The sequence below is a fragment of the Schistocerca gregaria genome, chromosome 7 (assembly GCF_023897955.1).
Source record: "Schistocerca gregaria isolate iqSchGreg1 chromosome 7, iqSchGreg1.2, whole genome shotgun sequence".
NCBI lineage: Eukaryota > Metazoa > Arthropoda > Insecta > Orthoptera > Acrididae > Schistocerca > Schistocerca gregaria.
Window position 1 is genome coordinate 456,096,558 of NC_064926.1, and position 21,833 is coordinate 456,118,390.

Below are 21,833 nucleotides of genomic sequence, written 5' to 3' on the forward strand. Positions count from 1 at the left end.
ATAAACATTTACACTAGCCGAATAATTTAATTTCTAGAGATGAACTTCGATAATTTTGAAAAAATATGGTCTCGAGTCCAACTGGACAAACTTTACTGCAAAATCAATTGATTACAGCATATACAACTCTGTTACAGTATATAATTGTTTACCGTGTATTTTGATGCAAGTATTCCGTGGAATTAGTGAATTTGCCACGCTTGAATCATTCTGCCCTATACTAGGATAAAATGTACTGTGATTACTGTAACTTCGAAATGGTCTTGAATACAACAACACACAGATGTCAGCGCACTCTAACACTTACCTTCACCTTAACCACAATGGAAAAATAAAACTACAAAAGCACTGAAGCTCAGTAAGAAAGTTCAGTTGTTGAAATAACGCCAAAAAGATGCAGACCAGGCTATCGGTACGCAATAATGGACAGGGTGTCTCCAAGCTTTTGGGTCAACTGAAAGAAGTTTGAGTGGATCGTCAATCGATTGTATTGAGAAATGGTACCAATGGTCGGGAATGCATATTTATTGTTTTATTAAAGGACACAGTGTACATCACATAACGACAACGTAGCTCATAGTAGTTGTTCAAAGTGAAGATCGCCTTTCTCAGTGCATCTATAGACAGGCGCGTCCAGTTCTGCCGCACTCTCGGTAAGATCCCAGGTGTCTGTTGTATACTGGAACAGGTAATTGGTGATAAATAGCGGACACCCTTGACACCATACAGACTTGCTGTACACACTTTAGCTCGTAGCACGTGTGTCACGTGATGGCTGCATGCATCGCACTAGGACATTAATCCGCGTCGCACACAGACCACTCACTATCCGCGGTGTCAGTCGCCCATTGCATCAGACAACTTGTCCTGTGTCCATTGTGAGGTGCTTTACTGTGAACAGTGCATGAAGGTGGAACGTTATTCGTTACGAGAGTTGCCTGACATGCATTGAATGTATGGGGACGTAGGATGTAGTACCCGTAACGCAGCACGAATGCACAGAAACACTTTCCCAACAGGCGTCATCCTAAATGGAAGAAGCTTATCTCGGTGGATAACAACTTACAAGAGACGGAGTCGTTCACACCACAGGGAACCAGCCAAAGACATGTCCGGACACCAGACCATGAGGAGGTGATGTTGGATGATGTGGGCGACCACCCGACAATAACACACGTCAACTTGCACTGAAACGCACACTTCGAAGAAAATAGTATGGAGAGTACTTGTGGTACAGTTATTACACTCCTATCACGAAAAAAGTGATTTTGAACCTCGTGTTCACTTCTGTCAATGGATTAAATACCATGGTGCTGTAGAGCCTAAATTCACAGTCCCTATAAATATGGTGGAAAAATACACTACACACACACTCGAGAAATTCACAATTAAACTACAAAATCACAGAGCCCAATCTAAATAAGTAGCTAGTTTCTACTTTTAAGCCCGTAAAATGAACATACAAATGATCTACTGGCCTTGTGCTGCTAGTACAGAGATTAATGCCTGATTTAATTCGACTTCATTCTATTAGCCTTGTTTTACTTTTGTTGAGAATCTCTTTTCAAGACAATATCCATTCCGTTCAAGTGCAATTCCAAATCCTTTGCTGTTTGTGAGAAAATTACATCAACAAACTATTAATTTTTCATTTTTTGCTCTATAAAATTTAGAAAGGAGTGGGGCAGGGTTGTAGCCTATCCCTGATGTTATTCAATCTGTTTATTGAGCAAGCAGTAAAGGAAATAAAGGAAAAATTTGGAGAAGGAATTAAAATCCACGGAGAAGAAATAAATACTTTGAGGTCTGCCGACGACATTATAATTCTCTCAGAGACAGCAAAGGATCTGGAATAGCAGTTGAGCGGAATGGACAGTGTCTCGAAAGGAGAATATAAGATGATCATCAACAAAAGTGAAACCAGGATAATGTAATGTAATTGAATTAAATCAGGTGATGCTGAGAGCATTAGTTTAGGAAATGAGGCAGTTAAAGTAGTAAAGGAGTTTTGCTATTTGGGAAGAAAAATAACTGATGATGGTCGAAGTAGAGAGGATATACACTCCTGGAAATGGAAAAAAGAACACATTGACACCGGTGTGTCAGACCCGCCATACTTGCTCCGGACACTGCGAGAGGGCTGTACAAGCAATGATCACATGCACGGCACAGCGGACACACCAGGAACCGCGGTGTTTGACGTCGAATGGCGCTAGCTGCGCAGCATTTGTGCACCGCCGCCGTCAGTTCAGCCAGTTTGCCGTGGCATACGGAGCTCCATCGCAGTCTTTAACACTGGTAGCATGCCGCGACAGCGTGGACGTGAACCGTATGTGCAGTTGACGGACTTTGAGCGAGGGCGTATAGTGGGCATGCGGGAGGCCGGGTGGACGTACCGCCGAATTGCTCAACACGTGGGGCGTGAGGTCTCCACAGTACATCGATGTTGTCGCCGGTGGTCGGCGGAAGGTGCACGTGCCCGTCGACCTGGGACCGGACCGCAGCGACGCACGGATGCACGCCAAGACCGTAGGATCCTACGCAGTGCCGGAGGGGACCGCACCGCCACTTCCCAGCAAATTAGGGACATTGTTGCTCCTGGGGTATCGGCGAGGACCATTCGCAACCGTCTCCATGAAGCTGGGCTACAGTCCCGCACACCGTTAGGCCGTCTTCCGCTCACGTCCCAACATCGTGCAGCCCGCCTCCAGTGGTGTCGCGACAGGCGTGAATGGAGGGACGACTGGAGACGTGTCGTCTTCAGCGATGAGAGTCGCTTCTGCCTTGGTGCCAATGATGGTCGTATGCGTGTTTGGCGCCGTGCAGGTGAGCGCCACAATCAGGACTGCATACGACCGAGGCACACAGGGCCAACACCCGGCATCATGGTGTGGGGAGCGATCTCCTACACTGGCCGTACACCTCTGGTGATCGTCGAGGGGACACTGAATAGTGCACGGTACATCCAAACCGTCATCGAACCCATCGTTCTACCATTCCTAGACCGGCAAGGGAACTTGCTGTTCCAACAGGACAATGCACGTCCGCATGTATCCCGTGCCACCCAACGTGCTCGAGAAGGTGTTAGTCAACTACCCTGGCCAGCAAGATCTCCGGATCTGTCCCCCATTGAGCTTGTTTGGGACTGGATGAAGCGTCGTCTCACGCGGTCTGCACGTCCAGCACGAACACTGGTCCAACTGAGGCGCCAGGTGGAAATGGCATGGCAAGCCGTTCCACAGGACTACATCCAGCATCTCTACGATCGTCTCCATGGGAGAATAGCAGCCTGCATTGCTGCGAAAGGTGGATATACACTGTACTAGTGCCAACATTGTTCGTTCTCTGTTGCCTATGTCTATGTGCCTGTGGTTCTGTCAGTGTGATCATGTGATGTAACTGACCCCAGGAATGTGTCAATAAAGTTTCCCCTTCCTGGGACAATGAATTCACGGTGTTCTTATTTCAATTTCCAGGAGTGTAAAATGTAGACTGGCTATGGCAAGGAAAGCATTTCTGAAGAAGCGAAATTTGTTAACATAGAGTATAGATTTAAGTTTCAGGAAGTCGTTTCTGAAAATATTTGTATGGAGTGTAGCCATGTATGGAAGTGAAACATGTACGATAAATAGTTTGGACAAGAAGAGAATAGAAGCTGTCGAAATGTGGTGCTTCGGAAGAATGAGATGGGTAGATCACATAACTGAATAGAATCGGAGAGAAGAGGAATCTGTGGCACAACTTAACTAGAAGAAGGGATCAGTTGGGGGGGTCACGTTCTGAGGCATGAAGGAATTATCAATTTAGTATTGGAGGGAGGCGTGGAGGATAAAAATCGTAGAGGGAGACCAAGAGGTGAATACACTAAGTAGATTCAGAAGGATGCAGGGTGCAGTACTTATTCGGAGATTAAGAGGCTTGCACAACATAGAGTAGCACGGAGAGCTGTATCAAACCAGTCTCTGAACTGAAGACCACAACAACAACAAAAACAACAAAATTTAATTCTCTTTCCAAACTTCTCCTTTGTTTTCTTAGCAGCTTCCTTTTTAGTTATGGCTTTTATGTCCTTCGACTTTTCTTAACAGCTGTCTTCTCAATTATGGCTTTTATGTCCTTCGACTTTTATAACTCCAGTCTGATTTCTGTACAAGACGTAAATAAACTTTCATGCTCTGTATTTTATCTCTGCTATTTTCGAAATTTCAACGACTGTAGTCCAGTAGACGATTTCAAAAGCTTTTTCTAAATCTAAAAATCCTGTAAACGTAGGTTTCCGTTTCTTCAAATGGTTCAAATGGCTCTGAGCACTATGGGACTTAACGTCTGAGGTCATCAGTCCCCTAGAACTTAGAACTACTTAAACCTAACTAACCTAAAGACATCATACACATCCTTGCCCGAGGCACGATTCGAACCTGCGACCGTAGCGGTCGCGCGGTTCCAGACTGTAGCGCCTAGAACTGCTCGGTCACTCTGACCGGCTCGGTTTCTTCAGCGTATCTTCTAGGATAAGTCATAGGGTCATTTCTGCATCACGTGTTCTGTATTTCTCCAGAACCCAAACTGATCTTCCCCGAGTTTCTCCAGTCTTCTTTAATAATTCGTGTCAGTACTTTGGCAACTATGAATTTTTGAACTCATAGTTCAATAGTATTCACACCTGTCAGAACCCCTTTTCTTTGATATTGGAATTATTACAGTATTCCTTAAATCTAATGGTATTTCCGCTGTCTCGCATATCTTCTACACCAGCTGGAATAATTTTGTTATGAAGGGCTCTCCCAAGTATCTCAATAACTGTGAGGGAATATTGTCTACTCCTTGTTTCCACATAGGTCTTTCAGCGCTCTGTTAAATTCTTCCCACAGTATCACATCTCCCTTCTCATCAGTTTGATTCGCTTATACAGACCCTCTACATGCTTCTTCCACCTTTCGGCCTTCCATTCCTTGCTCAGTACTGGCTCTCAACATGAGCTTTTGGTGCTCATATAGCTGCTTTTCTTTCCTTCAAATGGCTCTTTAAATTTTCTGTAAGTGGGATCTATCTTCCACCTACTTATACATGCTTCTACAGTCGTTCATTTCTCTTCTAGCTATTCCTGCTTTGTCATTTTGCACTTTCCGACTGACCCATTGTTAGACATCTGTACCCCATCACCAAAGCAATGTAATGCTAATCAGTGTAAAGACTGTAAGACAATTAGTTTTATGTGCCACATTACGAAGAACGTGTCCTGAACAGTGCTGAGGAGAATAGAAAGGAAAACAGAGGCGAATATAGGAGAAAAGAGGAGGAACCAGAAACGCAACTGGATAACTGAGGATGATGGCAGACATATCATATTTTTAAGAGAGTAGAGAAATATGGATTTCTTTAGTCGACTGGGAAAAAGCATTTGACAGAATTTGACTGACGTATGCTTTTGAACACAATGAAAGATACCGGTATAGACTTGAAGAATAGAAGGTTGATAAAGCAACTCTATATGGTACGGAAAGTGGTAGTTCGAGTAGTAGAAGATGAAACTGAACAGGTGGATATTGGAAAAGTTGTGAAACAAGGTATGTTACCAGCACGTTTTACTGAAAAACCTTTGAAGCTAATCAATAAGGCCTTGGAAAAATCAAAGGGACTTGTAGTGGGACAAGAAGAATAAAAACCATCAACTGCACTGATGATACGACTGTGCTAATAAAAACGGAGGAAAGGCTGCAGTTCATGATGGAGAATATTGAAACTGTGGATAAAGAATCTGGACTGGAACAGAAGGTAAGCAAGACCAAAGTGGCGAGGATCGGAAAAGAAGACGGCACGATTAATGTATCACTAGATGAATGATATTAAAACATGATCAGTCACTCTCACATTTGGGAAGCTCGATAACTTCCATCGGAAGCCACACAGAGCAAATGAGATTCAGAATCTCCATGTGAAACAGAGCTTTTGGGAGAGTGAAAGGTTAGCTGACCGACAGAGGCAACCTTTATTATACTTAGGTAGAGGTTCACCATATATTTTGTGTAGTGTATGGTCTCTTATGGCTCTGAAACATGGATAATCAGACACAAAGAACAAAAGTATTTACAAAGTTTTTAAATATGGTTATGGAGAACAATGATGAAAGTGAAATAGATCGACAGAATGGATAAAGCTGAGCAGCGTAGGAGAGGATGATACTCAACAGGAAAATGTCTTGCAATCAGACACATGTTATGTAGAAATTGTCTATTACAGAGAATCATGGTCGGAAAAATAGATGGAAAAAGAGGGAGTGAAAGAGGAAGGATTGGAGTTCATACAGATGTGAAGAGAGGAAGAAGTTGTAAGCAAATGAAGTAGGGTCCTCAGGACAGGGCGGATATGGAGTATGTCTGAGGGAAGATTTACTGAAAGAAGAAGAGTTTCCTTCACCGATTTCATTTCCTGTATTTTTTCAGCCCATTGTAATAGTTTTTGTCTTCTTGCAGCTTCTATTGTACTCCTTTCCCCTGTTTCAGTTCGCCTTTGTCTACTGTTGCCTAGGAATCCCACAGCAAAATCTGGTTCCTTCAGTTTATCCAGGTCCCATCTGCTACATTTCCCTTCTCTTAAATTTCAACTTTGGAACGGTATCGTTTCCAGCATTTTTTTAATATTTTAAATTCTGTGTATTTACATTATTCGGGTGCCAGAGGTATCTGGCAATACCTGACAGTTGGACTAAGCTAGACATACATAACACGTTTTGGAAATCTTAAAATCCTTGTCTAGATGATCTGGGCAGTCTGTTTCCCTTTTGAACATCGTATTCAAGTTGTGAGCTTCAATAGACACTAATGTACCTCCATATTTAAAGGCTTGTTGTGTAGAACATTGCTCTATTACGCTACTGCTCACTATACAATATTATTGGTGCCTCTGTGTGCCACTTCCCTCTGGACTAAATGTACTGGATAAGGTAGTACAAAGAAATGGTTGTACCTGAAGGACACTTGCTTTCTTGTGTCGAACCTGGCTTGTAAGAAATCACTTTCCCGTTCTGTACTAATATTCTGACAAATTCTCATGCTGCACTGCTGTGATGTCTTTAACTTTATCCACAATACGATGAAATTTATCATTTGAATAGCTGACATTTTTCAAATTTATTATCCAATAACATTCTGCGCTGTTTACTAAACCATTATTATTGGGTGCCACGATTATTTGAATGGATTTAGACAACTTTAATCCCATCTCATGAGCTACATTAAATTCTTTTCACATCAAATGATCCCCAACTGTTTTTACAGTGAGTAGCGGATTGTTGCTACAGCAGCCAATATAACCGTAACAATAAATGAGAACGCTACTCTGGTACAAGATGGGTAGATAGTAGTGCCCAAACGAGTGGATACGATTGAACATAAATGTATGCATTAACGGAGAAGGAAAAGACATACAGTTGCCTCCAGCAGGATGGAACAAGGTGCGTAGATAAAAGTGCCCAGATGAGTGGCTACGTTTGAACATGAATGCATGCATTAACGGAGAAGGAGAAGACCTACAGTTGCTTCCAGAAGGATGGAACAACTGCCCATACAGCTGGACGAAACTTGGAGCACATTTACACAATCTTCACACCTGACAGAGTTGTCAGGAGAGGACAGTCTCGCCGAGACCATAGCTGGCCACCCGGATCACCTAACCTGTCATTCTGTTGTTACTTTGAGTGGGGAGCCCTCGAATCCAAGGTGCATCGCAACAGCTCTGATAGTCTTCAAGAACTGCAGCAGAACATTTCGAATGAGACTGCAGCAATTCAAGTAGTCCAGTTTCAATTGGCCTTGAGCAGCTTGCTGACCAGGGCCCAGAAGTGCCAAGAGATGAATATTAGTCACTTTGAACATCCGCTATAGTCAGGTCAGTACTGTATTTCCATTCATCTGCTGTGTTTCTCAGCATTCTGGAACTCTGTTCACTGGGCCACTTTTGTTTGCTCCGCCCTGTACAACTAGAAATTCTAATTCAAATTTCACATTACCCACTGTATTCTTCTTCAGATATTATGCGAACTTTCCTGTTACAGCACCTAGTGTTGCCTGAGTCTTCCTCTATCTCTTCTTTGTTAATTTCTATCTTTTAGGTAGATCTGTCACCTACGTGTTCGTCCCACTTTCTGCTATAATCTAGAATTGTATCGTCTACACTAAAAATTATTGGTTTTTCACTAATACCTCGATTCCTTAATCTATCTTCTATTGTGTAATCCTTAACTCGTCTCAGGAATTTCTTGTACCTGAATACGGCTTTCTTGCTTTTTGCTAATCATCCAGCTCTTGCTTCCATACAGCACTGTAGAGACTGCAACTGTTTTGTAGAATTTAATTTCAGTATCTTTCCTAGTTTTGATTTTAAGTTTCTGTTAATTATTTCACACACATGGCTGAACTTACTAAGTTTAATTTCTGCATCTCTGCTGTAGCGGTAGGTCACGTCACATTTTAGGTAACTCAAGTGATTTACTTGCTAACACTACTTTAGTTCTAATGTGTTATTTTCCCTTCAAGACCACTGTCTTAGCTTTTCTGTTGCTATCTCCTTGTCTAATTCGGCAATTTTTTGTTTCAGAGACTATATTCCTTTCCGTACATCCCCTTCTCGATCTACTCGGATCACTGCATCGTCATCATATAGTAAGTTATTTAAAAGAGATCTCTCCTCTAGATATTCTCCTTTTGGGATTCCTGAGTTCCACATATGCATTATTTCATATATTTAAATGTTAAACGAAGTTGAGGAGATTGGAGATACAGCAAAATTGTCGTATTTTGTTGACTGGTAGCAGTCATTTTTCCGTTAAGATCTTGAGTGACAGTCGTGTTCTGATGCAGACTTTTTATCGCATTTATTAGATTCTTCGGATATCCGCGAGTCGTTATTTTCTTCTATCTATTGAAACTATTAAAAGCTCTTTTTAGAACCACCATCTGTGAAGAACACAATGTTTACCTTTATATTGGCTTGTTACTCTTTGCAATAGTGGCAATAATTATATAGATTCTGATGGGGGTACTTTATTACTCCAGGTTTATTTTCAATAGAATCGAAAAGTGCTTCTGCTAACGATCTAATTTCTGCACCGACATCAATTAAAACTTACGTATTTACAGTATGTCGTACATTTTAATTGGAATAACGATCTGCTTGGTCTGTTTAATTCTCATTCCTTCATTCTCCCATAGCAGGTCTTGCTGTAGCGCCAAGTCACTCCAACTCTCATTTCACTGGTTCCTGTCTTGTACGTGGTTATTTTAACTCTTTCCTTTTTTTCAAATACTTCATATCTTTATAGTGATGTGGCACCAAATTTTCGATAATGTTGCGAGGTTTCTTTACCCATCTCTCTTTTTACAACTTTCGTTACTTTATTTGGGTTTAACATGTGCCTAAAATTTCGTAACTGTGCTCCCGCATTCTTTTCTGACTCGCAATCGTCAGCCGCCGGCCGAAAGCAATTCGTTAATCAGCCATCGTGATTTGGCTGCGACGTCTACAATATACGGAACTTCCCACGTCAACTGCGTGGCGCACACTACCGTAAATTTGGTAATTTCATTCAGGTTAGGTAACATCTTTCTATGATCACTTCCTCCCCCCCCCCCCCCCCCCTTCGCGTTAAGTCTACAACTCTCCTCTCTCTTACAACATGCTAGCCCGTCATACATTTGACTAGGCTGCTTATTAAACCAAATTATCATATCTCCTAGTTCATTATGCTACGCAGCAGAAGTTTCATCTGTTATTGAATTTTGTATACAAAAACACCTTTTGCTTTCAACTACGCTACTTTCTCTTGCGGTAATTGTAACCCCTATCTAACTTTCACCCTCGACCGGTACTGTTTCATCTTCACGTACGCTAGGTTTGTCACCTCTGCAAACGTCACATCTTAATTCTTGTACACTTCAAGGCACTTGTACGTCTTCGTGTTCTCTAATTCAACATCGTGGCAGTCATCTGTCAGCTGCCCTCGCCATTGAGACTCAGCGTTAAGTTTTTAGGTTCTTTCTTGGATCTTACCGTAATCCCAATCAATCATAAAGGTTTTATAACCATATAACGATAAACTCAGACGACATCTTTAGAAATTTTGTCATCATAAGACGTCTCGCTACGTTCCGTAACTAGTAGATCTAGACATAAGAAACATAAAATACTGCGGAACTGTTACTGAAAACACACAAATCTGTTGATGAAATCGTATCACACAATACTCTGTTAACTGCTCTCCGAGACACCATGTCATATTTACATTGTAGTCTAATAAAACTTATTGACTATATTAAAAGACTTCACATTTAGCAGAACCAAAAACCAGTCCAAGTTACAGTTATTTACAGGCATGGAGTTGTCATCACCCTTCGCAAACTATAAACCTGCTTGGAACACTTGTACCAATGGTTCATGCAGTGTCGGAACTAGAGTTCGCTCACCTAAAGACGGTAGAACTAGAGTTCGCCCATCTAAAGACAGTACTCAGGAGAAATGGATAGTCTACGCGCTAAATTACCAAGACACTATCAGTTAAAACCTAGAACTAGGTACTGGATAATCTGTATAATGAGAAGAATACACCGGCTTTTCTTCCTTTTGTGTGCAACATTCGTTTAAGATATCAAGATTCCTCCATAAATACAAGGTGTGAAAGAACGCTGCACTGGACATGAGTACTTCCCTCGCCTTTTGCAACCAAGCTTGCCCACTATTGGCGAACATTGGATTTCCACTGAACATGCAATGGAGTATGACAAACCAATGATTCTGACCACAGCGACATGTTTTTAGTACTCCATTCTTTAAAAAATCCATGAAAATACGTCTGGCAGAAAATATGGTGAACCATGATAGTGGCTACCAGTTGAAAAGTACGTGGAACCCTGCCAACTCCCATATTGCTCTAAGCGAAGACGACCGAGTGCACCGATGGCAGAGGCGAGCGATAATGGGTAATGAGTTCCGCGATTTAACCAGTGAGGGCTCTGCCATCGCGTAGTGTGGTCCGTCTGTCAACTTGATTTTGATGCATGCGGCGAATACTCACAACACTCTGTACAAGGTGTCGGTTTTAACTGTAGGCAACTAAATAACTCGAAAACGACGCATCGTACGAAAAAAAATTCTAGCTGAAAAATTAATACTAGTAAAGGGAACATTTGTCTGTGCTACAGCTGGCCCCCCTACATAACCGACCCTCTTTCATGGGTGGGTTCAACTTTGTATTTTCAATCGGAACCCCTCATTGTTATCATATCTTCAGATTCAACGACAGAAAATACGTAGGTTTACTGAAACAATTGTTTCCCAAACGTGGCAGATGGCGCTGTAATCGACATACGGAGTGTTAAAACAGTCTCTCCGCAGTGCCGTATGATTGGCAGCCGCGCGTGCCGTATGCCGAAGTGAATATACCGAAATGAAAGTCAATGAAACACAAGTTATTAATTTATTGAATTTTCATTTTTACTTAAAAAAATTTCACATTCAATATTGAATGCGTCTCCCCTGCTGTTGAATACACAATTAAATTCGTCTAATCATGTTTCCAAACACAAGCTGTAACATTTCTCCTGTAACAGAAGCAGATAAGAGGATATTTCAGTTTTCAATTCATCGATGGATTCTGGACGGTTTTTATAGACAGCTGCTTCCGCTGCACCCCAAGTAGAAAAAGTCAGGTTGTGTTAGGTCAGGCGATCGTGGAGACCAAAGTCCCTGCGAAATTATGCGATCACCAAAAACATCAGCAAGCAGTGACATTGAAATGCGAGCTGTATGCGCAGTTGCACCATCTTGTTGAAAATAACTGTTCAGCATTTCACTTAACACAAGTTCTCCTATTAATGGCTACAGAATATCACTGCAGTATCGTTGTGCGTTTATTGTTTCCTCGAAAAACCCAGGCAGGTGAACAGTCATACGGCACGCGTGGCCAACAATCGTACGGCACTGCGGAGAGAATTTTTGAACACCCCGTGTACAATGTGTACATGTTTTTACTATAAAGAACACACGCATTTAATTCTACATTTCCCGGGTTCGATTCCCGGCGGGGTCAGGGATTTTCTCTGCCTCGTGATGGCTGGGTGTTGTGTGATGTCCTTAGGTTACTTAGATTTAAATACTTCTAAGTTCTAGGGGACTGATGACCTAAGCTGTTAAGTCCCATAGTGCTCAGAGCCATTTGAACCAATTCTACATTACGTTTACTATGTAAATGTAGACCTTTGTGCTCTAACGGTTGATATTTGCGTTCGAGATTTAAGTTCATGTTGCAAATTTGATTGTACAGTATATTACGTCTAGCCGCTTCAGTGTCTGGTGATAAACCACACTTGGCGTGATTCAGGAATAAAGACATGGATCTAATAGTTTTCTGTTCCCATAGCGATGCTTGATATCGGTTTGCCCCTTTGCCTCTCACTACTGGGGTGCTTCATGTCGGTGAGCACTCTTCACCCTCACCTGTGGGGTGCTTCATTCCGGCGAGTCCCCTTGCCTAACACTGTTGGGCTGCTTGAGTTCGACGAGGCCCCTTGCCTCTCGCCATTCGGATGTTTGATGTCAGGCAGGTGTGCCTGTCACTGTTACGTCATGGACATTTTACTTTATTATAATGGTTGTGGTTTGTAATCCGCTGGTAGCCACGTAGCGACCAGCGCGTAAATTACGGCGGCTGGTTGGAAACCAAAGTCTACGAGAAAGACAGGTAGTGGCACGTACGTTACAGCACGTGGCTGCGCAGGTCCGCAGGGAACAGAAACCTAGGTTGCTATACAAGTAGCTTATTTGCCAGAAGTGTTCATGTCTAGCCATTGTATTTGTACCATGTAATCAAATGTGCTAGACTAAAGTAAATTTGTAACATAAACAACAACCGTTAGAACACAAAGGTTAAGATTTACATTGTAAGTGAAATGTAAGATCAATTCCATCGGTTCTTAATTACAGAAACAGGCACACTTGATATGTATCTGTTACAGCGCCGTCCGCCAAGATTCTGAAACAACGGTCTGAGTAAACTGAACGTATTTTATGGCATAGAATCCCAATATGCAATAGAAATGGGTGTTTTGTATTCTAAAATACAAAGTTGAACCCACCCACGCAGGAGAGATGGTTAGGAGGTGGTAATTTATAGCACAGACAGATGTTCGCTTTACTAATATTAACTTTTCAGATACAATGTTTTTTTCGAACGATGCGACATTATTGAAATAATTAGTTGTCTCAAGTGTAAAAAAAAAAACTATAACTGTATACTGCGGAACGGTAGAAGTCCCCGGCAGTCTTCTGTGGTTCACCAGAGGATGACTACCATGTGCACAGTTGAAATACAGTGGAGTGTATTAAACGACTACCGGGTGCAAGCACAAAGCTTGTTTGACCACACAACTATTTGTCTGAAAGGATTTAGGAAAAGCACGAAAAATTTCTGTTTGACTGGCCGGCCGAGGCTCTGAACTGCTGCCATCGTGCTGGAGACGAGTCTAGTGTCTTACCATTCCTCCATCAAACTCTGAACGCTACCTGAATCCGGAAAGTCAGAGGCAGTGGAATACTATGCTGGCATAAACGTTTCAGTGCACACATCATGTCAGACGATACTGCAAATAAAGCTTTACAGCAGATTCATACAAAGGCACCGTTGGTGATGTGAAATTAGCGCCAGTCATTACTGCTGTGAGCATGGAAACTTCGCGACTGGATAACAAGTAATGGAAACGAGATTCGTGTTTCAGTGAACCAAGGAAAAGAGATTATATTTTAGATATCTCTTGGGAATATTGAACAGATTCCCACAAACAATATAGCACTCCAGACGACTATAATGAGCTCTCCCTTTGAGTTCCGCAGCTCAGCTGGTAAAAACGGGACCCTTCTAATATAACTTCGTTGTCTGTCTGTCGGTCTGTCAGTCTGTAGGATTGTTATGACCCCTTTTTTCTCAAGAATGGCGTACGATATAAAGCTGAAATTTACGTCGTATAGTAAGATCTACGGTCTATTGGCGGTGGAAAAATTTAGCTTTGTAAGTCAATGCAGTAAAAACATACGACCATTTTTTGATACTCGCAAACTCTTTCTTCAAAACCTATAAGGTACTTTCTGTTGACCCGGAATCACGAAATTTGACAAGGAGCAAGGTTCTGCAGCACAAGCAAAGATAAAATATACCTAAAATTGTTAATTTGTAATTATATCGCACGAAAAATATTTTTTCTGTTAAAAACTGACACTGCATTCGTAAACTATCAAAAATCTCAGGAACTACTGTAGGGATTTTGATATGGTTGTCAGTAATTGGTAGAATGATTCGCGAGGAAGCTTTGTGTGGGTAATTTACAACTTTCTTGCTAACTGACTCAGCTGCGATGAAGTGGAGTCTTCTACTGCTGCGAAAACGATGTCTTTGCCGTCTAGCGATGAAACGCATAATTATGCCTGACTTCCTCGCCCCACCGGCTCATTGTACTTACAAACATTCTCTGACAATCTGTCTGTACTTACGACATGTAAGCATTTGTAATGTTCGAAAGCAAAATAATGCTCTTAGCTGATGCTGGATTGCACTTCCATTGTTTGGAATAAGGTTCCAATATTTCATAAAATGTCTATTGAAGTTTCCACAGAATAATTGGATATTTGCGTAAAAACAATAGCCCTACGTCCGGCTGCACCGTTTTCTTTTCTGGAGGCTTCTGTCAAATCATATCAGAAGTCTCGAAAAGGACGAGAGCAAACACAGTCAAAATATTTCCAATTGCCAGTTAGCAAAGAATGTTAATGTAACTGTGGTGTCACCGCCAGACACCACACTTGCTAGGTGGTAGCTTTTAAATCGGCCGCGGTCCGTTAGTATATGTCGGACCCGCGTGTCGCCACTATCATTGATTGGAATTCCCCGGACAGATATCTTGACCGAGCGAGGTGGTGCAGTGGTTAGCACACTGGACTCGCATTCGGGAGGACGACGGTTCAATCCCGTCTCCGGCCAGCCTGATTTAGATTTTCCGTGATTTCCCTAAATCGCTTCAGGCAAATGCGGGATGGTTCCTTTGAAAGGGCACGGCCGATTTCCTTCCCTATTCTTCCCTCACCCGAGCTTGCGCTCCGTCTCTAATGACCTCGTTGTCGACGGGACGTTAAACACTAATCTCCTCCTCCAGATATCTTGTCACTGCGGATACTGATAACAGGGAAAAGCTGTCGGATTCTCGATCTCGGTATGGATTAAATATCCATATCCATATATATATATATATATATATATATATATATATATATATATATATATATATATATAAATAATTCCGTTTGTACGTAACCCTCTCGGAGAGCTTGTCCTAGCCGTACTTTCCCCGTTTTTTCTATATTGTGGTGTATTTAGTGTTCAGATAATCATGATCACGGACCCCACCATTGTAACAGGGGTTTCAAGTAACTTTGCCTTCTTGCCAGTAGTATTGTCTTATGTAGATTACCTTACAAAATTGCTAGATTATGGGGCTCAGTGTTTCAAGGAATACTATGTAGTGATGAATCACAGTCTCAATAGATCATAATCCTGGTGATATTGATCTCCAACACGTTATGAAAGACGATTCGCCTTTTTAAGTGAGGCATAACACGATCTTGTCAGAAACAGCGAACCATAAATCGCAATTTCTAAATGATAAAGCTATTGAATAATATTTCCTTGTACAGGAACGTACACTGCTTGACAAAATAGAGGAACGCCCAAAAGGAGAGAAGGAAACGAAATAAATTTTCATGGGTTGCTTGGGTTGATTGAGGGAAGGAGACCAAACAGCGAGGTCATCGGTCTCATCGGATTACGGAAGGAAGTCGGCTGTGCCCTTTGAAAGGAACCATCCCGGCATTTGCTTGAAGCGATTTAGGGAAATCACGGAAAATCTAAACAAAGATGGCCGGACGCAGGACTGAACCGTTGTCCTCCCGAATGCGAGTCCGGAATCTTCATGGGCTAGGAGGGTGTATAGTGATACTCCACTGGCTAAAAAATAGTCAAATTTACAAAGAAATTAGCAGTATAAGCCACTTATCATTCTGTTCAATCACCTTCAACCTTGATGCATGAACTTTTTCGCTTGGGAAGGATCTCATGTGTCCTCTCCTGAACCATGTTGACCCACAACTGTTGTAACATGTCTTTCATTACGATACTGGCAATGTGACAGAGTTAATTTCCACGTCTTACACATGTCCTATCGGAGAACAGACCTAGAAATCTTACAGGCACCGGGAGTACCTCAGAATCGCGCAGACAATTCATAGATACACGAGCCCCACGTGCCATGTGTGAACAAGCATTTCCCAGTTGAAAAATGCCACCCGATGTTGAAGGTAACATATGAGGACGCAGGAAATCTGTGACGTACCAATGTGCCTTCTGAATACCCTCTATTCCTAATACCCGCAATCTGAACTCAAAACAGATGGCGCAGCGCCCCATGGCGCCAGCAGTAAAACTGCTGTGCTTCTGAAAAGCATTGAAAGAATCGGACTTCTCCTCAGGACGCCGCGGTGCTTGCTGGTGATGGTCATGTGGGATAGTGCAGAACCCTGATACATCACTGAACACATTGCGACTAGATTCATCAGCACCCGATCCCTACCAGTCACTACACCACTCCAGACGCAGCCGTTTGTGTTGTGGCGTCAACGGGAGCCCACAGATGGGACGATACTTGCAACTTTCTGCCTGCTATTAGTCTCCGATCAATGCTGTGAGTTGACACAGCAAGGAGTGGATACTTGTTCTCGGGTGGCCGCGCAGTTGTGAAAAGCTTACGATTTGCTCGGTGCTCAATAAGGCATCATCCCTTGTGGGGATCCTCGACCGGAATCTGCCCGACGAGTTTGCCTGCTCGTATGTTTCCATGCAGTCCAAATTCGGGACAATGTCAAATGCAAATTAGCCACAAATCTCGATATTCCACGATTAAGTCAGCTGGCCACATGGAGACCGAAAGTGAGGCCCCTTTCGTAATATGTTAGGTGCTGATAACGCCGACTCGCACCAATAGGTGATGACTTCGTATCCTTCTAAGTGATCAGTTACCGTCTCACCATGTTCAAGACTTGCTAACGTCACTAAATACAACAATAATCCGCTACGGTTCATCTTTTCACAGAGAATTGCAACTCCAAGTCATTCATATAGATGCCGATGATATGTACGCGTATGAAGTCAAATGTATCCTAAAAAAGCAAAATGTAAAGAATGAAATGAAGATATTATCTTTTAATGTTGATTATTCAAGTGGTGGGACACATTACATTGATGACAGCAGAAGTGTAGCAATGATGTGGAGCTGTAGATTTTTTATTAAAGATAAAATTGAAAATCCTACTGCATCAATTTAAATGAAAATACGTGACAGCTCAAAATATTTAAATAGTTGTGAGCAGAAGTCTTCGTTGGAGAGCGAAAACGCTTGGTCTCGCAGGACCGTTACGTTATTAAGTTTAATGCAACAAATGATTTGCGTAACAGCAGTGATAATCAAACTTAGTAAAGAACGTCAGGAAACAGACTCGACTTGTGCAACTGTACAAGCACAGTAGGTAGCCAGCTGATGGCGCGCTGTCTTCACGCCACCAAACCAACCACGGGGGCACGGGGGCAGCGAGATACACGGGATCTGCAACGAACTCGTGACGTCACCCTAGTCGCGTGGCCACCACACCTTCTAGAGCACGTTGGGTGGCACGGTATACATGCAGACGTGCATTGTCTTGTTGGAACAGCAAGTTCCCTTGCTGGTCTAGGAATGGTAGAACGATGGGTTCGATGACGGTTTGGATGTACCGTGCACTATTCAGTGTCCCCTCGACGATCACCAGAGGTGTACGGCCAGTGTAGGAGATCGCTCCCCACAACATGATGCCGGGTGTTGGCCCTGTGTGCCTCGGTCGTATGCAGTCCTGATTGTGGCGCTCATCTGCACAGCGCCAAACACGCATACGACCATCATTGGCACCAAGGCAGAAGCGACTCTCATCGCTGAAGACGACACGTCTCCATTCGTCCCTCCATTCACGCCTGTCGCGACACCACTGGAGGTGGGCTGCACGATGTCGGGGCGTGAGCATAAGACGGCCTAACGGTGTGCGGGACCGTAGCCCAGCTTCATGGAGACGGTTGCGAATGGTCCTCGCCGATACCCCAGGAGCAACAGTGTCCCTAATTTGCTGGGAAGTGGCTGTGCGGTCCCCTACGGCACTGCGTAGGCTCCTACGGTCTTGGCGTGTATCCGTGCGTCGCTGCGGTCCGGTCCCAGGTCGACGGGCACGTGCACCTTCCGCCGACCACTGGCGACAACATCGATGTACTGTGGAGACCTCACGCCCCACGTGTTGAGAAATTCGGCGGTACGTCCACCCGGCCTCCCGCATGCCCACTATACGCCCTCGCTCAAAGTCCGTCAATTGCACATACGGTTCACGTCCACGCTGTCGCGGCATGCTACCAGTGTTAAAGACTGCGATGGAGCTCCGTATGCCACGGCAAACTGGCTGACACTGACGGCGGTGGTGCACAAATGCTGCGCAGCTAGCGCCATTCGACGGCCAACACCGCGGTTCCTGGTGTGTCCGCTGTGCCGTGCGTGTGATCATTGCTTGTACAGCCCTCTCGCAGTGTCCGGAGCAAGTATGGTGGGTCTGACACACCGGTGTCAATGTGTTCTTTTTTTCCATTTCCAGGAGTGTAGTTACTCGCTCTCAGCTGGAAACAGCAGTTGGCACTCGTAAGCCCTCCAGTGTCATGTGGTGTGACGTACGCAGCACGGCCTGTCTTGCTCGTGGGCCTTGATCAACCATTTCCAAAGGACCTAATTATCTGGAATCGCATAACTGCTTTACAATTAGTAGAGCAGGATCATAATTATTGTGGTCATGCATAAAACAGAGAACGTTTCTAAACATCAGGTATATAAAAAAATAAACATAGAAGCTTCTGCTCTGCACAAACAATCGAGAGAGCCAGCTGAAAATAAAAACAATAGTTGAGGCAACATTGTCACAAGAAAAGAAAAAAAAGATAATTCCTGACTTTCTTACGGAGACAGTGTTATTTGTGATACGGGTGTACTATTAGTACTATTTTTACGTCTTTCATTTTAAATTACATTGTAACGTTGTAATACCTTCTTGAATGGCGGGCACAAAATTTAAAATAGATTTTTTCCTCCATTCTACTGAATCCACATAGTAGCTAAGTACAGTACTGGCCATTCAAATTGCTACACCACGAAGATGACGTGCTACAGGCGATAAATTTAACCGAAAGGACGAACATGCTGTGATATGCAAATGATTAGTTTTTCAGAGCATTCCAACAAGGTTGGAGCAGGTGGCGACACCTACAACGTGCTGGCATGAGGAAAGTTTCCAACTGACTTCTCATACACAAACAGCAGCTGACCGGCGTTGCCTGGTGAAACGTTGTTGTGATGCCTCGTGTAAGGAGGAGAAATGCGTACCATGACGTTTCCAACGTTGATAAAGGTCGGACTGTAGCCTATTGCGGTTTATCGTATCGCGATCCAATGACTGTTAGCAGAATATGGAATCGGTGGGTTCAGGAGGGTAACGCGGAACGCCGTACTGGATCCCAACGGCCTCGCATCACTAGCAGTCGAGATGACAGGCATCTAATCCTCATGGTTGTAAAGGATCGTGCAGCCACGTCTCGATCCCTGAGTCAATAGATGGCGACGTTCGCAAGACAACAACCATCTGCAGGAACAGTTCGATTACGTTTGCAGCAGCATGGACTATCAGCTGGGAGATCATGGCTGCGGTTACCCTTGACACTGCATCACAGACAGGAGCGCCTCAGATGGTGTACTCAACGACGAACCTGGAGGCACGAATGGCAAAACGTCATTTTTTCCGATGAATCCAGGTTCTGTTTACAGCATCACGATGGTCGCATCCGTGTTTGGCGACATCGCGGTGAAAGCACATTGGAAGCGTGTATTCGTCATCGCCATACTGGAGTATCACTCGGCGTGATGGTATGGGGTGCCACTGGTTACACGTCTCGGTGACCTCTTGTTCCCATTGACGGCACTTTGAACAGTGGACGTTACATTTCAGATGTGTTATGAACAGTGGCTCTACCCTTCATTCGATCCCGGCGAAACACTACATTTCAGCAGGATAATGCACGGCCTCATGTTGCAGGTCCTGTACGGGCCTTTCTGGATAAAGAAAATGTTCGACTGCTGCCATGGCCAGCACATTCTTCAGATTTCTCACCAATTCAAAACGTCTGGTCAATGGTGGCCGAGCAACTGGCTCGTCACAATACGCCAGTCACTACTCTTGATGAACTGTGGTATCGTGTTGAAGCTGCATGGGCAGCTGTACCTGTAAACGTCATCCAAGCTCTGTTTGACTCAATGCCTAGACGTATAAACGCCGTTATTACGGCCAGAGATGGTTGTTCTGGGAACTGATTTCTCAGGGTCTATGCACCCAAACTACGTGAAAATGTAATCACATGTCAGTTCTAGTATAATATATTTGCCCAATGAATTTCTTCTTGGTGTAGCAATTTTAATGGTCAGTAGTGTATTTAATGGAATTTGAGCAGTCAGGCATTTTAGTATAAATCGACGCAGTAGGGGTTTCAGTGTTAACCTTGATACAAAAAATCTACAGCTTCATATCAGTATAATACTCCTGCTATCGTCAATATGACGTGTTCTACTTCGTGATAATCAACATACAAAAAAGTCACATCATCATTTGATCCTTTACATTTTACTTTTGTGGGATCTATTGCAGAAGTTATTTTGGCTTCCGACACTGCCTTCAGACAGTGTACGATTCACATCTATCGTTTTTCGTTTATTGTCCGTTTAAAACAATACATTTGTAGATTAAGCCTTGCACATTTCTGCTCAGTCTAACTGAAATCAAAACTGTTCTAACCGATCACTTCTGAAGCTGAGTACATCAAAGGAATATACTTCTATCAGTTCCACCCCGAAGAATGAAATTAGAATGTCAAGCTAATTACAATATATGCTAGCCATAAAAACTAAAAAGTAATGTCTTGGAAGCTCGGAATAACTTTATATTTTTACGTTTGTTAGAGTAGAACATACGTATACTGAATACTATTTACAACTGTTCACTGCTCCCTACGGAACAATGTGGAGGCTGATTCTTTCTAAGGCTGTTCCGGAATGAGCTCACAGCCAATGATTATTTACAATGTCTCCATCAAAGAACTCCTTGTTTCTAAAATTAAATAACATTAAAAGAAAGATCAATAGAAGATAATTTTATTTTTAAAGCTATAAGGATGTTATAAAGTTTCGAAGTAGTAGTTATAAAAGCTGCTAACTGAAGACACTGTCATTGCAATACTGTAGAGCCTGTAAATAGAACTCCGAAGTCCAGAGCAATCAGTTCTACGTGAACGGAAGTTGGGGTATCGATGCAAGAGTTTGAATGCAGTGAACAACGTGTGTTTCTGGTACTGGAATGTCACATTACAACACAGTGTAACAACAACAAAGTGCAGTTTTCAAACACGATATAATGTACCGAAAAGAAAAAGACCCGATGCGAAGACCAATCGCAAGTTCTTAATCAAATTGTGAAAGGTAATGTAGAATACGATCTAGTGGGGAACTGTAGGCCAACCTTCGTAACTGCTGAGAACATCACCACAATTTCTGTACTTGTTCAGCAAGAATCAAGGAGGTCTGTCCTACGAATTGTAGTAGAGTCTGTTTTGAAGAGATTCAACGCGGCTACAGACT

The 21,833-nt window shown here is 43.0% G+C and overlaps 1 non-coding gene across 1 annotated transcript; it reads left to right on the forward strand.

Annotated features, from left to right (window-relative positions):
- Positions 1-14,949: 14,949 nt before the first annotated feature.
- Positions 14,950-15,022, forward strand: Trnaa-cgc (transfer RNA alanine (anticodon CGC)). Its single transcript has one exon. It is a non-coding gene; the product is annotated as a tRNA-Ala (tRNA).
- Positions 15,023-21,833: the final 6,811 nt, after the last annotated feature.